This window comes from Chrysemys picta, chromosome 18 (assembly GCF_011386835.1).
Source record: "Chrysemys picta bellii isolate R12L10 chromosome 18, ASM1138683v2, whole genome shotgun sequence".
Classification (NCBI taxonomy): domain Eukaryota; kingdom Metazoa; phylum Chordata; order Testudines; family Emydidae; genus Chrysemys; species Chrysemys picta.
This window is the reverse complement of record NC_088808.1, coordinates 12,572,090-12,589,480: the sequence shown is the minus strand read 5'-3', so window position 1 is coordinate 12,589,480 and position 17,391 is coordinate 12,572,090. Positions and strand designations below refer to the sequence as shown.

Here is a 17,391-nt window from a genome sequence, read left to right as displayed (position 1 = left end):
AAATTAGGTCACAGCAATCTAAACAGAGAACCTTTGCTGCTTATAGCGGAAGTCTTTACTGGAATATAGGCAGAGAGAGGAAAAAGAGGGTATTAAACCAGAAAGCCAGAAGCTGCCAGTCCCATTAACATTTCTAGAGCTCTGCAAAGTGGGCTGTGTATGTCAAAGAAGAAACACCCTGAAGATCCTGTAATTCCATGTAGATGTGAAGTAATAATGAGGGTAACGAACAGAAGTTGGGGGATCCGATGCTGCCCGTGACACTGAGGGAACGTTCACACTGTAGCTGGGAGCATGCTTCCCTGCGCGGGTAGACAGGCTACCTCTGTTCAAGCTGGTGTTCTAACCGTGGCGAGGTAGCACAAGTGCCAGCTTCGTTAGCTACATGAGTACACCCCCACCCAGACCCTCTGGGTGTGTATTTTGGCAGTTTACCCAAGCTGCCGCTCATGCTACCCCCACTACAATGCTATGTTTCGCTCGAGCAGCTACACTGCTTGCTCAACCAGAGCTAGCTCGTCCGTCTGTCTCTGCGCTGGGAAGCATGTTATCAGCTGTAGCGTAGACATACCCTGAGAGAGCTCACCCACCGGCTAGTTGGTAGCTCAGGGAATACAAAGTTTGGTCAAAGACATTTCCCCCCAGCAATACTGACTGCATACAGCATGGCCAGAAAGGCTTGAGCTTTCAGAAGGCTGGACAGAGCAGAAAAAGTCCAACGTTATACCCCCAAGACAGGGGTGGTTTTCCTTTAAAATACAGTGAGATTTGGATTTTTCTGATCATTGCTTCTACAAGCTCTTTGGATCAGCCGAGAGTCCCAAAAGCAGCTTCCCTTTAGGGCTGATGTAGGGGCTCCCTGGACTTATACCAATCAGTGTGGCTTTCAATGGAAAGGGTCAGTCCGGAAAGAGATTTCATTGGTATTTACAGAAGGCAGGAAAGAATTCTGCACCTTTCGAGTGATGTTTGACTGCAGGAAAAGAAAGTGACAGCCTGTGGCAGTGCCAACTGGAGCCTGACTGACCCTCCTTGGCTTGAACTATTCAGAAGAACTTGGGCCCTGTCATGTTTGAGATGGCAACTGAGCTTCTCTGCAGGTCTGGCCCAGGAAGCGCACGGTGCACAGCGATCACTCAGACTCAGCGATCCCATCTGGAGTCGTGCAAATCTCACCACGGAAGCTCAGTGGCAATAAGGCAGGGGAGAAGGAAGCTGGAGACTGTAAAGGTTGGAACCTGGCCCTTCTCTCCCTAGGCCAGAAACTGAAGAGAGGTGGTGGGAGAGGAACAATAGCCAGAGTGGAAAGAACAGGCGCGTCTCCCCTTTCATGACTCAGCTTTCAGGGCGTTGTTCACCCCTGAGCAGAGCGTAAGCACAAGGCCTAAACACTTGTGGCCTATTTTGAAGATTTGAGTGGTGCATAGGCCTTTGTATTTGTAATTCCCTCCCTCTAAGGTAAGAAATTGCACGGAAGATCATTTACTTAGGGTTGATCCTGTCAGGTGCTGAGGGCCCTTGACTCTCACTAACCTTAATGCAGCTGAGGAGATCAGCTCCTACAGGATCAGACCTGAAATTCTTTTTCCTGTAGTTTCTTTAAAAGCCAATATGGTACATTTATTTCAATGGGGGTAATTCTGCCTGCTAGAGATAAAATCAGAATTGCTGTATCCTGGAGGCTCAAACATTGAATTTAAGAGTACAGCAATTCTCATGTTCCTTTAGTAGGAAATATCTTATAGAGAGAGATGTGACATCCCCAGCATCCTGTTTCCAATATCATATGTTCCTGAGGAAGTCACACGCCTATCCTTAATGAATCTATTGCAACACTAGCCTACAGAAGGGAAATTTCTTCCTCACCCCAGATTTTGCTCGGAAGCATGAAGAATGATGGCTCTTACCATGCGTAGCCTATCTAGCACAAATGCATGTGTCATTTATATCCATATCCAAAGGACAAATCCTGGTTATGAATCTAACGAAATAAATTGCTTCTACGGGAATAACATGAGGTGGTGAGTTCCAAAAGTTAGTTACAGATACCTAAAAGAAAAACGGACTTGTTTTTGATTGTTTTTTACATTTGTCTTAAGATTCACTGAGCTCTTCCTCATTCTTGTCACATGGTGAGGGTAACTTGGAGCTCTCACTTGGCTCTCTTTACCAGTATTTTATTATTATTTGTATTACAATGGTGCCTAAAGGCCTGAATGAGATCAGGGCCCCACATCCCTATAATTTATAATCTAAATGGACAACACAGAGGCTAGGAGAAAGAAAGGACTATGGGCTTAATTTTACAGATGGGGAACTCAGGCACAGAGGGATAAGTAACTTGCCCATGGTCACACAGAGCCAGGAATTGAACCCAGCCCTTCCGAATCCTAGTCCAGTGCCTTACCCTTAATACGGACATCTTCACTCTGATACTCTGCATATCTCCTAACATTTGCCTCTCTTTTCCAAACTTTTAAATCTCTCCATGCACAGAATCCCTCCTGTCACCACCCATGGTACACCTCAACTCCAGTCAGCTGCCAGTCTGTCAGCCTCTTTCCTGCCTGGTTCTTTCTGAAATGTGGGGACCGAGATGAACCGAACTTTCACAGTGAAGACCCCCCCCTGCCCCCATCAGTTTACACAATAATATTTTCAGTATTACTTGCTTTCGCCTTCTTAAGGCAGCATTAACATCTTTTGTCCACCACAGCCCATTCTGCAAATACCTAACTCAATGATACTCAGACCTCAGTGGAGCCAAAGCAGTGTGAATTCAGTTTTATTTACTACAGTACTATTCATATTTAAATAGCATGATGGGAAATATTTAGTTTATATTATATAATTCTCACAGCAAATAAGTTAATAGCTTAGTACAAGTTGATAACTTAATTGGTTAACAACATAGTAAAAGCATCCAGATTGGTCAATAATTAAATCACACAGTGTTTTAATATCAGGAGCTGCAAAGAGCCACAGGAGACACATTAAAGAGCCACTTGTGGCTTGCAAGCCACTGTCTGAGAATCATTGCCTTCACTGAACTGAACTGATGCTTGTATGTCTTTCCCTCAGAGCTAGAATTTATTCGTAACTTTTCCTCCAGCAAGAGCAGTAAATGGCTCTAAGTTACACTGGAGTTACAAACCAATGAGCTGCACAGAGTTGTGTGTGTCACACAGCACAGACTATGGCTATGTCTATGTGATGGGGAATGTACACTACACTACCCCATAGTGTAGAAGTAGCCTACTGTGACAGAAGGGGTTTTCCTGTCGCTGTAGGAACACCTCCTATCTGAGTGATGGTAGCTGGAAAGAATTCTTCCATCGACCTAGCTGCATATACACAGGGGATTAGGTCAGCATAGCTACGGCACACAGCGCTCTGGATTTTTCACACCTGTAAGCGCTGGAGTTATGTCAACTTCAATTTTAAGCACAAACCAGACCTATGCACAGGAGAGGTGAGAATGGGCCAGACTGACTCTTTACTTCCATAAACACCAAATACTTTTGGTATAAGATCAGTTTCACAATCGAAGAGCCAAAGTCCATCATCAGAGCAATAAGATCTAACTTTTCTTCTCCTTTCTTGGTCTGCATTGCTCTGTAAACGAGGGCTCAAGTATAGGGGTATGCAGTAGCCACTACATCTAGCACACGTGTCTTCAAGGAGAAAGAAGTTGTGTTTAAGATGATTTTGGGCTTGATTTTTCCCTAGTTTTGAGCTCCACTCAGCATAGGCTTACGTGAGGCATGTCAGGGAGCCAGCTGCAGCTCACTGATTCTGTGCTGGATCAAGTTAGAGTAGCCAATGGGCTGCTCTAAATTACACCAATGGTGTAAGACTCCTAAGGGACCTTGAGACAATTGGAGGATTAATACAGCAGAGTTCTGCCATGCCTCTTGCCTGCCCCACTCCTTCCCTCCTCTGGTACACCTTTTGCAATGGGGGGAATGGGGCAGGCCCGAGGCATCTGGTGCAGGAGTGAGGTCCACCAGCTTTAGGGGAGTTCTCCACAGTGAGACTCTTAGTGCCACTCAGGCAAGAGCCTAATGGAGCAACTGGCCCCTTGATTTTGTGATTATATCTAGGGCTTAAGCAAAAAGGATCAAGTTATTTAAAAAAAAACGTCCCCTGCCACATGCACAGATACTATGGTAATGGACGCCAATATGGAGAATCTACACAGACACACACTCTGTAAGGAGGCTTTCAAAGAAGAAGTCACTATACAGCTCCCTTAATCCACCTATCTGGCTCCAACGGATGAAGCCCGATTGGGAGTCCGGTATGCAGTGGGCAATATGATTGTGTTCTGTGGACTGCTAGATGACAGCATGGGGTGGGAGAGGGAGAGAGAAAGAGAGAGAGAGAGATTCCCTCCAGTTCAGCAGAGAGGAATCTCTTTGTGTACACATTCCACTGCTGGCTTGTCTCAGAGAGAAACAGATCGGGAATGGGAAGAGCTTTGAAGAAAGCGAAAGTCAGGCTCAAAATGCTGGTTCAGCTCATTTTATCTGACACGAGACTGGCAGACACTAAGAGAATAAAAAATGGGCTTTGGTAAGATCCTTGGGAGCCAGAACATGAGGGCATAGCAGTCCTTTCCGAGCAGCGTCTCGCTTTCTCTCTCTCATACACTCTCTCTCTGGCCCCGAAGATTTTTGGTAGTTTAATTGCTGGCACCCGGCACAGCTGCATCCGACCAGCTCCATTGAATGCTATGGACAGAGGCTTCTTTGGAAAGCTGAATCTGAAGAAAACAAAATAGGATGTCCAATAGCAGCATGCCATTTGGAAACTCCATCAGTGAAACTAACACGAGTGAGACTCGGATAGTAGCACACCAATAGCAAAAAATGCAGAGAAGCCTGAAAATAAGACATCACCAGAGATTCACTTATCTTCCAAGGGTTTGCACTAGAGATCGGTGCAGTTAGCTAACGGGATTGCGAATAACCTTAAACACCCAGGGTCAAATTCTCGCCCCAATTAAGTCAATGGGAGTTTTGCCATTGACTTCAGTGGAGCCAAGCTTTCCCCCTCTGCTGTACCAATCATCTGCAGCGTTCAGTACATGCTAGTGAGAGTGTGAAAACTGAGCCCTCTCTTGGTTGGGGTCAGGTTTCAGATTTTACGGGAATCATTGCAAAAGGAAAAGTTGTGTGCCTTTCCAACTGGGCACTGTGTCTCCTAAGGCCTGGCCAAGAAGCTGTGGTGAGTGCCTGCTGGAAGCAGCTTTCTGATGTCTGCAGACACAATAAATAAATAAAATAAATAAATAAATAAAGGGCATTCTTTAAAAAAAGCAAAAAACAGGAAAAACCAAAACTCTGCTACATGCTGACCTAATAAGGCTAAAACAGGGAAAACTTGTTTCTTGATCAATAAAACAATATTGCCTTGGAATATTCTTTTGTTTACAATTTTACAACTAGTGAACGATAATATGAATGCTCATAGAAATGAAACTGTAGCTACACTGCTGCATATTCCTTAGTGATAGATAACTCTCCACACTCTAGTAACAGCACTCTGACTTCTGATGGTATGTCTACACTGCAACTGGAAGGTGTGATTGCAACATGTGTAGACGTACCCGAGTTGGCGCTGATTTAGCTAGATCAGAGATAGCTTGAGTAACAATAGTAGTGAAGCCACGGCAGCATTGGCGTCAGTTGCTCAAGCCTGTACCCAGGATCCTGCATGGGCAGGGCTAGCCCATGCTGCCCCATGGCTTCGCCACTACTGTTACTCGAGCTCTCTTTGATCTGCATGTGCTGCAATCACACCTCCCAGTTGCAATGTAGACATGCCCTCAGAGAAAAGCACTACAGCCGTAGTTCTCAAAGTGACCCCTGGGCAACGAGAGGAAGGATGGTTCAATGGTTAGGGTGCTCGTCTGGGACTTGGACAACTCTAGGTTCAAGTCCTTGCTCAACCACAGACATCCTGTGTGACCTTGGGCAACCCACTAAAGGCTTGTCTACACAGGAAATTAACAACAATTATACCGGTATCATTAAACTGATTTGATATATACAGCTGTGGTGGTCTGAGTATTTTGTGGACAATCTTATTCTGGAATAACAGTGGCTTTGTTTTTTGGTTCAGCTTATGCCCCTTCCAGAACAACATAAAATAAACCAGAAAAAGGCAAAAGAGAGTGTCCATATGGTCCATAATTATAATGATTTTAATTCACAGCAGTGTAACTTTGACAAACACTTAGTCTCTTTGGGTCTCAGTACCCCATCTGTACAATGGGATAACAGATCCTCCCTCGCTGTGAGGATCAATGTGTTAAAGAGTGTGAGGTGCTCAGATACTGTGGTGATGTGAACCAGATACGGTAAAAAGACAGAATTGGTGTGTTGGGTAGTAAGTATCACACTGGTGCTCCAGAGAGTTAGGTAAAGATTAAAGCCCCTTTGTTATTCTGCCTTTCCCCAGCCTGGGGGAAAATGGGGCCAAAATGCCAATAAACTAAAAACCAAAACTCAGAACAGGGTTGTCAATATTAACAGCTAGAATAGCTAGGTTCAAGACAACACTCACTACCTTGGCCTGGTCTTCTCCCCTTTGCCTAAATTATGCAGCCTAGGCCAGTGGCTCTCAACCTTTCCAGACGACTGTACCCCTTGCAGGAGTCTGATTTGTCTTGTGTACCCAGGTTTCACCTCACTTAAGAGCTATTTGCTTACAAAATCAGACATAAAAATACAAATGTGTCACAGCCACACTGTTACTGAAAAATTACTGACTTTCTCATTTTTACTATATAATTATAAATCAATTGGAATATAAATATTGTACTTACATGTCAGCGTATAGTATATAAAGCAGTATAAACAAGTCATTGTCTGTAGGAAATTTTAGTTTGTACTGATTTCGCTAGTGCTTTTTCTGTAGCCTGGTGTAAAATTAGACAAATATCTAGATGAGTTGATGTACCGCCGGAAGACCTCTGTGTACCCCAGGGGTACAAGTACCCTTGGTTGAGAACAACTGGCCTAAGCCCTCCCAGATCCCAGGTGTTAATGGCAGCATGTGGTTCCCAGGTGCACGTCTTTGGACTTAAACATGTAAAATGAACTTTGGGGGAACGGGGGCAACCCAGCCTCAGAAGGAACTTAAGCACAGTGTCACAGGTACTAATTTCCGTACATGCAACAGATGTAGGGATTGCATGCAACCATGAAAGGCAGGGGAGATGGTCCAAAGGCCCATCTCTCTACAAAGGTACAATCCACACTATGAAAAAGTTTGGAGGACCCTGTTCTACAGTATTCTAACAGCAACGGTCCAATGCATGGGAGCTTTCAATAGTAATGCCACAGTGTTTCAGATGCTTACCAAATACTGCAGTATTTTTTAAGGGGGTGAGCAGCACTGCTTTGGACCCCTGTTGTGGATTACTGCAGTACTCTGCTTTTTAACTCAGGGAAGTGCATTAGCTCCCGCGTACATCTAAGGCTATTTCCCAACTTGGCCTCTTGTTTGATCCTGCAAGGCAGTCATGTTCCACAACCTTGGTAATGCCACAAATTGGCCAGAATGCTGCAAGCAAGCAGCCAGTGGGATTAGAGGAAGATTTTGTTACTCTTATCTGCTTCTTGTTCTTCCCCAGATTCTTCCTACTAACTCCCTCTAGTGTCCTCAAGGAGTACTGCGTTGACTCACTTCTGCTCTATTCCACTAATATGATATACAGTACCACATTAGAGATGTGGGAGAGGCAGAAAGCACTTCTTTCATAGCCTTGATGATAAGCAAATACAGGGTGGGGCCAACAACAAGAGATTTGTGAAAAGGACTAACCAGTCTAATATAAATAAAATCCTCCTCCCCTGCCCCACAGGATAGTAAAGAAATGTATAACTTTTGTTGATAAAAACCCTACCATTTAGGATTGTGAGCGTGTTGCAAGCAGGCTGCAGTTTGCTTCCTGAGCAGCACAGCCTGTGGAAAGTATGCTCAAGGACTGGGATTGAACAGAGAAACACCACACTGAAAAATATATAGAGATATTCATCCTGCCAGCTATAGGATCCAAAATGGGGAACTGGATGGAGGCAACAAAGGCAATAGAGCCGAGAGGAAAACATTTGAGTAACAAGTTTTGCTGGAGAAGAGCCAATGGGGATCCTCTGTGGACTGCTGAAGTCAGGTATGACCAAACTTTTGGCTCTAGTTAGCAGCTGGGAAATATTAAAAAAAGCTGAATGGATTTCACATGGTCAGAGAGAAACTCCCTGAAAGAACCACGCCGAAGTGGGGATCAAAACCAGCGTATACAAGCAGGAGAGGGTATTGCCCTAAGGAAATGGTCGCTATCTATCTAGACATCTTTGGAATGTATATGGCCCCCATTACATGGTGTTCATATGTGAGCAGCTCACATAACACCCTGGTGAGGCAGGGCCCTGCTATTCTCTTCATTTTACAGAGAAGTAACTGAGCCACCAACAGGGTAAATGATTTGCACCAGGCCACGCAGGAAGGCTGTGGCACCATTGGGAATTGAGCCCAGGTCTTCAATATCCTAGGATAACCACTGGATCAGATCAGCCTTCCTCTCTGCAAAAGGCATAGCCTCATGTGCCAGGCTTAATGAGACTTCTGGTGAGGATGGTCAGGCTCAGACAGACGGACACAAACACTATTTTCCCCTTTCCCTGTTTATATCACGGTGCCTGTTAAAATGGTGCTCAAGACCAGGTCCTCTCCTTTCACTGCTTAAAGGGACACAAGGAGCAACCAGGCCTTCTTGCTATGGTTATCAAAGGGGCTCTAGAAAGACAGATAGACAGAAAGAAAAACAGAGCTCCCAGCCTCATCACTGAGATCAATGATCCTCAAGAAGTAGAGGAGAATGGTAAGATGCTTTGAATCTTACACCTCCCCTAGACTTTTTCAGAGAGAGAGAGAGAGAGAGAGAGAGAGAGCGAGCACATCTGATTTTGTTTAAAACTCCTTCTCTGCTGGAGTAAGGGAGGCAATCTGGCAGCTGCTGCTTCAAAGAATCCTGGCAGGTCTTCAGGCCGATAGAATCCTTCTCCAAAAATAGGATTTTATTTTCCTGTTGGCTGAAGGTAAAGCTGCCCAAAGCACCCACCCTTCCAGCCTTGTCTGCAAAAAGCTATGTTTGCCAGTTGGCTTCAGCCAGGTGAGCCGTTGCCCAGCAAGCATCCCTGAAGGATGGAGTTTGTAAGTCAAACATTTTAAACAAAAAGAAGGGGAAGGCGTGCATAGAAAAAGTGGGATAATAAAATAAACAAATGGAACTTATGCTGGCAGTGTTGGTCTCTGACAGCATCCTTTGTGAACAGAACAGACATGGGCCTCTCTACAGGTGAGCATGGGGCAGTCAGGTATGTCCAGATGCAGTTTTTAGAGGCATAAGAGCTAAGAGAAGTCACCCCACGTGGACCCTTAACACTGTACAGTCTCCTGGCTTCCCGGCTACATTCATCCATGATTTCGACTCTTCAGGAAGGACAAGAGCCTTCACCTGTACGCCTTCCAGATCTAGAACCTTAGCAACTTCCTCTTACCCAAACCATTATCTCCTTTCTGGACCCCTAGAACTGACAGGCAGTACGGCTACAATTCTGCCCTTTTGCTCCTCAGAGACAGCCATTGCGAGATGGATGCATAACCTTACTCTTCCAGGTTTCATGCTCTCTCTCACAAAGAATTCACATCATCCTCTTATGTACCTAGACAGACCTCCACCTCTAAGACACATGGGAGCCATTGGAAGACTCCCATCGACTTAAATAGGGTTTGGATCAAGCCCCTAGACCGGAGGACTGAAATCCCATTGAAGTTCACTTGGGCTTCTTTGCAGTTCTGGCCTCTGATTCTTCACTCCTTCTGATCCATGCTTTGTTGCATAGGACTTTTTTCATTTTGTTGGAGCCCTAATCGACAGCTTAAACCCTAGGGTGATGGGCACTACAGAGACCTTAATTACCTTATATTCTTCTGCAACTTCTCTTCCAAGCATCCTAATCAGTTACTAACCAAGGTATCCAAATTATGCTGTTTTCTCCTTAAGGAACATTGTCGAGTAACGTAGACCCAAATTTTACATTTTTGAAAAAAACTTTTAAATTTGCAAGAATGTTTTCACTTTTTTTTTAATTTAAATTTAAATCAGTTCTGGTTTTTGTTTGATCAATGAGTAAACATTTACCTGCAGGAAGGAAGGCACCAGACTGGTACCCAAGAGATCTGGGTTCAGAGTTCCCAGTTCTACCAGGAACTCCTCAGATGACCTTGGGTAAATCACTTAATCTCTCAGTGCCTCAGTTCCCCACGAATTAAAAGAGATTATAGGCATAATAATTCTTTCCTACCTCACAGGGGTGTTCAGGGAATACATAATAAATGCTTGTGAGGCATCAGATATCAGAGTGATAGAAGCCATGTAAGTACCTAGCTAGACGGATATCGGAAACACAAACACATTATCTTTAAAACTGGAAAGTGAAACTAACTAGAAAGAGACCAGAGTGTTACTCCAGGCTGAGGCCAGTGTTTCACGATGGTGAAACAGACCCAGAGAGAAGTGACAATTAACAGCCCAATTTTACTGTCCAAATGGAGGCAGAAGCAGAAAGTAAAGAAACCAGAGAAGCGGTGAAAAGTAAATTCAGTTTTTGAAATATGTCCAGTCTGAACCATCTAAAGCGCTACCACCAGTAACAGAAGAAATTACTTTTAAAAGAGAGACTTATTTGGCCAACAAGCAAAATGACATTAAAGAGGTTACACCTCCAACAGACAACGACAGCTCCTGAAAGACCAACAGCACAAATCATGAGCACCAATTCCTGAAACCCCTTTGTGTTCCCCGGGAGCCTCCTACTTTACTGTATCCAGTTCCTGAAGCAGCCTGACCCTGCTGGACTTGGGAGACCCAGGGTGAGGGACTGGTGCCTCACTGTGATAGGTGCTGTACCACACTTATTCAAAACAATATCTTTGAAAATCATGTCGTCCTTCATAGCTTGCTAGCTAGGACCGGGGGCTCAGATCTGAGACTCTGTCCTCCCAGTCAGGAAAATGCTCTGCTCTAGGTCTCATTGAAGTAGAGCAAACAATCTTGTTTAACCACAGAGGCAGCTAAAGCACAAAAAGGAAGCCAAGCTAGGCTGTAGCATAACTTTGCACTGGCATCAAACCACGTTACATACGGGTTAGAAACCGTGTCCTAGCGAATACATTTCTGGAACTGTCTACATACTAAGCCTCTGGGGGAAGCCTTCCATCATTGCACCAGTGGCAGCTAGCCCCAGTCCTGCAAGAAGTTCCACATGGGCAGACCCCCATCACCCAAAAGGAGCCCCACTGAAGTCAGCAGGGGGTCTGCCAAAGCCAAAGGCCTTGCAGCATCAGGCTCTTAGTGACACTGCTATTTATTAGGCTGCTTAAAACCGATACAGCCTGAGCTGCAGAGACTAGATCCAAACCTTCCCAAAGTCTGGGCTTGCACAGATTGGGCAGTTTTAGCTTGGCCCACTCTGAAGACAGGGTGGAGCCATGACACTGGATCTTGAATGCACCCAAGTTCAGAGTAGTACAGGACACCACTGGTTTTACCACTGCTGATGTCATGGTGTTAAAATTGCTGATGAACACCAACAGCCGGTCTACACTACAGTTACCATCACTGCTAGTACCCCAGTACCAATGAATGGTACAAGACTTCTCCAAAAAGGGCTAGTGTAGACGAGGTCTCAGTGGGCGAAGGCATTTTTAGGGTCAGTTGTAGAACACTTTTTCTCCTCCCACTACCCATATTAACTGGACAAACCATAGCTGTGATCCTGCAAAATTACCTGTAGGCATAGCGTAGGTCTACACTACAAGGGCTACAGCAGCACAGTTGCAGCTACCCTATATAGTGTAGACACTTGCTACAGCAATGGAAGCAATAAATCCGCCCCCTCGACAGGTGGTAGCTAAGTCAATGAAAGAACTCGTCCGTTGACCTAGCTGCGTCTGCAGAGTGGGGTAGGTCGATCTAACTACATCACACATAGCATGAAATTTTTCGCAGCCTAAGTGATACAGCTAGGTCAACCTAAGTTTTAAGTGTACACCAGACCATTGACCCTCACTCTGTGAAGAGTCCATTGACTTCAATTGGTCGCTGTCTGTGAGAAAGGATCCATGGATGCATGACTGAGGATGACAGACTGTGTTTAAATGACTTCCTAGATTATGGAGCGATGCTAAAAATGGTGGTTCAAAGGTTGAGCTATTTAAGCAACTCTTTAGGGTGAATACCCAGTCCCAGACTTGAGGCTTGGCAGGTGAATGGGGGAGGAGGAGCTAATGAGCAAAGATTTGGGGGTTTAGAATATACCTTATTCTATCATTTGGGATCTCAAACTGCTTTTGCATTTCTTAAAAAAAAGTACATTTCCATTCCCCTCACTTTTTATTTTGAAAGCAATAGCTGCTGGATCAACATAATAAAACACTCTACAGCCGGCTGGAAATCTGCAGAGCTTAAGCCTGTAAGTATTTAAAACATTTCTTTATTATTTTTTAACTAAAATATTTTTTAAAGTAGAGTCTGTTTTTTTTTTTTTTTAAGAGGTCTTTTCTCCCCGCTCCCTCCCTGGGTCTCTGTTGCTAACTAGATTGCAGCGATGGGATAATGGAACAGATACATGGGCTGAAACCCTTGTTGGTCAATGGGAGCCATTATGTTCACACACTTTATATGAGAGTGCTTTGGGCCTGATACTGAAGCCAGTAAGGCCAATGGCAAAAATCCCATTCATTTCAATGTGGGCAGTAGCAGGTTCTTAGGATCCTGCAAGAAGTTCCACGTGGGCAGACTCTCTGCACCCAAATGGAGCTCCACTGAATGGAGTCTCCCGGTGCAGTGTCAGGCCCTTCATGGCCTCACGATTTATTAGGCTGCTAAAAAACAGATGGTCTGAGCTACAGTCTAGATCCAAAACCTTCCCAAAGTTAGGGCTTGCATGGATCTCATTCTGAAGACATGGAAGAGCTGTGGTGTTTGGACCCGGCTGCAGATGAGTACGGACCCAAGTGGGGAAGAGAGGTTGGTTCAGGCCCTAGTCTTCACTGGGATGAATTATATTTATTTTCATAGTCATTCCCTGCCCTTCCAGACACATGGTGAGAAGTGTCCCACCACTGTTTGTATGGGCAACAGGAGAGACTATGTAACTTGGCATGACTGTGTCCACTTATGTTCACCAGTCAGTACTCAGACTTGCCAACTTTCCTTCACCTTGTGCTGTAAAACTAACCCTTCCTAACAAAAAAGAGCCTGAGATGTCCTGCTTCTCATTATCTGGTGTGTCAAACACAGCAACATCTTTCCATTTAGGAAGGGAGGCAGATGGCACCGGTTATTAGGTGGTCAGCAGGGAGTTGTGAATGCTTGGGCCCCACAGTTGACGCATTGTTTCCTCCTGACCTAAGGGGTGGGGAGAAAAAAAAATCCACTGTGCCATGATGCTTACTGCAGACAATTAAAATATTAACTTTCTTTGTACTGAATTATAAACACAGCAGACATGAAAAACACCCTGGCAAGAAGGGCACCATCATGTTACAAGCGGAGAGTTGGCCAGCACGCAGGCCTAAACTGCGGTCAGCTCATGCAAAACGGATGCCGGATTCTGCAGCTTGCCACAATGTTGCACCCTGAGGCCACTTCCATGGGATTGCTGGAGAACTGGCAGCTTGTAAGTATGCACTGTATCTTAATATAATAATACTTTGCACCTACGTAGCATTTTCCACCCATTGATCTTAAAGCACTTTACAAAGGAAAGGTGATATAATTATCCCCATTTCACACACAGGGAAACTCAGCCACACAGGGGGAAAGTGACTTTCCCCAAAGTCACACAACACGTCAGAGAGTGGATTAGAACCCACATCTCCTGACTGCCAGTCCAGTATCCCAGCCACTGGACTGTGCTGTTTCCCCATAGCTTGTGCTGACAGGCTCCCACCAATGCTCATCCTTAGGGTACATGGCACCAGTCTAACAGACCGTGAAGATTTGGTTTGATTCCTTTTTCTTTACATGGTAGTTGTATAATCCAAGCCACCTGTCAAATTATCCACTGGGAGCAGCACTTTGGTCATCACGCTGGAACTTGCCAAAGATTTTGTAAGTGGGATGATGGGGCTGCACTGTTGATAAGCCTCCCCCTTTGAAGGTTAGCTGGCACGTTGCATTACAAGTACTCTCCCAACATGCAATCTGTTAACAGCTGGCAGAACACAGCTGCTTATCACTTGCCAAACACACAAGCCACACAAGAGCAAAGAAAATAATAGGGACGGGGAAAGCTTCTACAAAACATTACCAGATGAGTAGGTAATGGGTAGGCAGGTGGGGAGCTGAGACCTCTGTTTACCGTACTGATAATGTTCTCACTTTACTCTTACCTTGGCCTCCCAATCACAATAATTTATCTCATCCACTGATTGAGTCTTTTCATACGTGAGCTCCTTGGAGCAGGGATTGTTCTTTCATTACATTTGTACAGCACCTAGCACATCTGCTATGCCAACAAGGAACAGCGACTGCAACAGGGTCTCAGAGTGAAAGAGCATCTCAAATGTTTGGCTACATCAAAATAAACTACAGACAAATCTATTAACTGTTCAGCGATTCTCTGAACTGAACTTGGAACCTTTTGGAACGGAGATGTCAGTAGAAAAATCTCCCCCATAACACTCACTTGCACACTTGTTTAACCCATCACTTCATGGGGATTTGTTTCCTGCCCTCTGTTATCTGTGTCAAAATAAAATAAATACATAAATAAGTAAAAAAAAATCCAGCTTGTGCCCTTCATGAGTGAAAGACCAGCCCCTGCAGAATCCAAGATCCTGTTAGACTGTGAGGCTTGGTCTACACTACCCCCCCTAATTCGAACTAAGGTACGCAACTTCAGCTACGTGAATAACGTAGCTGAAGTTCGAAGTACCTTATTTCGAATTAGTTCAAACTTACCTTGGTCCACACTCGGCAGGCAGGCTCCCCCGTTGACTCCGCGGTACTCCTCTCGGCGAGCTGGAGTACCGCAGTCGACGGCGAGCACTTCCGGGTTCGACTTATCGCGTCCAGACTAGACGCGATAAGTCGAACCCAGAAGTTCGATTTCCAGCTGTCGAACTTGCCGGTAAGTGTAGCCAAGGCCCGAGATGGTCTCTCAAGAGAGGTGCTGAAGGCGCCATCATTTGAGATAGACACCTTGTAACTAACAGGCCACTAGATATGCTGAAAGGAAATATGCAGCCATGATACAGCTAGGGAATAAGGTAGACAGAAGAAGGTAAAAGGTCTTTTCCATCTCAAGGTTGCTAGATTCCTTATCTCCTACTGGACTGGACTACCTGAACATAAATGTGAGCTTTGCTTAACTGCGTATGTAAACTGTTTGCTTATAAAGGACACCAAAGTCCAAGCCCACCACAGGAACGTGAATGCCACAAATCACTGACAAACATTGTGAGAGAGGCGATGAGTAAATCAGGAAGGCATTCTTAATAAGAGTTAAAGATCATGAATTGGGTGAATTATTGCAGAGTTTTGAGTTGGGAATTGCACCTCAAGTGATTTTTTACTTCAAACGCCACGTGCATTTAAACAGCAAAATGTCAAGCATCAAGTGACATCAATGCCATATGAACCAAGGCTACAATTATTTAAAATTGTCTTGATCTAAATCATACCAAACCCATACAAAACTGGTACCCTTAAATGGGCTTCAATTTATGCCATTATTCTTTGGAAGATCTTTTAATTTTCCTCTCATCTTACCCTGCTCTTCATTCTTATCAGATACCGTAACTGCCATTAATGGTGCACATCCTTTGTCTACAATTTTGACTCATAAGCACTATAGCCTATTTCTTTCTGTCGCTTTTAGGTCCTTCTTTACGTACAAGACTGCTTGTCCCTTTCTGATTAATAATCTGCCTCAAACAGTTTGTAATTCACTTCTCATCTCCATGAATCAGATAACTCATTTTCTATCTCTCAGAACCTCTCATCAACCTCACTTCAAGCTATGGGTTTCTGCATAAGCTTCCTGCATGACACCCAAAAAGGCTCAGGGGTTGAAGTGCCAAAGCTGCTTCTGAAAATGGAACTCAGGTGCTTTCAGGTGCAATTCAGTGTTCTCTGCCATGCACAGGTTTCGAGATATATTTAGTGAACTCCTACAGTGTCCACATGTCACAATCACTCTGATTACTGTATAGTAATCTAAAAGCCAACTCTCTCATGAGCCGCTACATCTCCCTGATAGAAGGTGGAGCCTCCTGCGTTTCTTTTATTTTCTTGGTATCAGAGAACCTCAGACTGTTCTCAGTCTCCTTGAAAACCCACAGACTTCCTTCCAAAGATGAGACATCTCTATCCCACACAGTGAGAGATTCCTACCAGCGCCCTGGGAAAGGTGGAGAGCCATAGACTCCTCTAGGCAAAGATATTACACAGACTGCCTGCTCCACCCTGACCAACGACATCTCCCTTGTGAAGATGAGTTCTGGCCAGCTTGCCCCTCGCTCATACAAAGATAAAGCCAAAGCCTTTTAGCTCTCACTCTGCCCCTACTTCCTTTGTGCATCTGGAACTGTGCGCATTCCACCCTCGGGCCAATAAAGTTACAATTTCACCCCCTTCTTTCTCTTGCCAGGGCCTCATGGCCAGTTGCCCATCTGAGCACCATAAAAACCCCCTCACTCTTAGTCAGTGCATTGGCAAGGATGAAGGTTTAGTAACAGCCACTTGGGTTCCCAGGCTCCAGCGTGCCTCTACAAAAGGCAGCCGTCCTCGAGACATTACAGAGTCATGTTATTCCAGTCTTCCTAGTACATGGTATTTTAATAGTAACTCTCCCCGCACAATGCCCCAGACCTCCTCTCCTGTGCTACGGCACTCCTTGCTGCCCACACACTTTCTAAGTACACTCATCTAGTGTGTTTCTGATGCACGGTAGGAGGAGTGCAGTAGGAGGAGGAAGAGACAGCTGAATGGCTGTTTTCTGGACAGATTCACCATGTTCCTTACAGCTCCACACAGCTCAACTCCCCTGGACCGGTTTCAAAACCTGACTCATGTCCAGTTTGTCTATTTTAATCTTTACACACTTACATCATCCTGGGAGGCTCACAGTGTAACATACAAAACTTCCCGCACTTAATCTATAGAGGTCCAGTACTGCAATGACAAGCAACCCAAACAGACAGTACAAGCACAGCTACAGAGAACCTACCAGACCAGGGAAGCAATGGACAAAATTGAAGTGGGCCCACTGACAGTGCAGATATGCTGAAGGGCAGCACGGCCTAGTAGAT

The 17,391-nt window shown here is 44.9% G+C and overlaps 1 protein-coding gene across 7 annotated transcripts in view; it reads right to left on the bottom strand.

Annotated features, from left to right (window-relative positions):
• Window positions 1-17,391, bottom strand: part of LOC101953340 (collagen alpha-1(XXVII) chain) — a 258,835-nt gene that overhangs the window by 131,966 nt on the left and 109,478 nt on the right. The gene's annotated exons all lie outside the window — the stretch shown is intronic.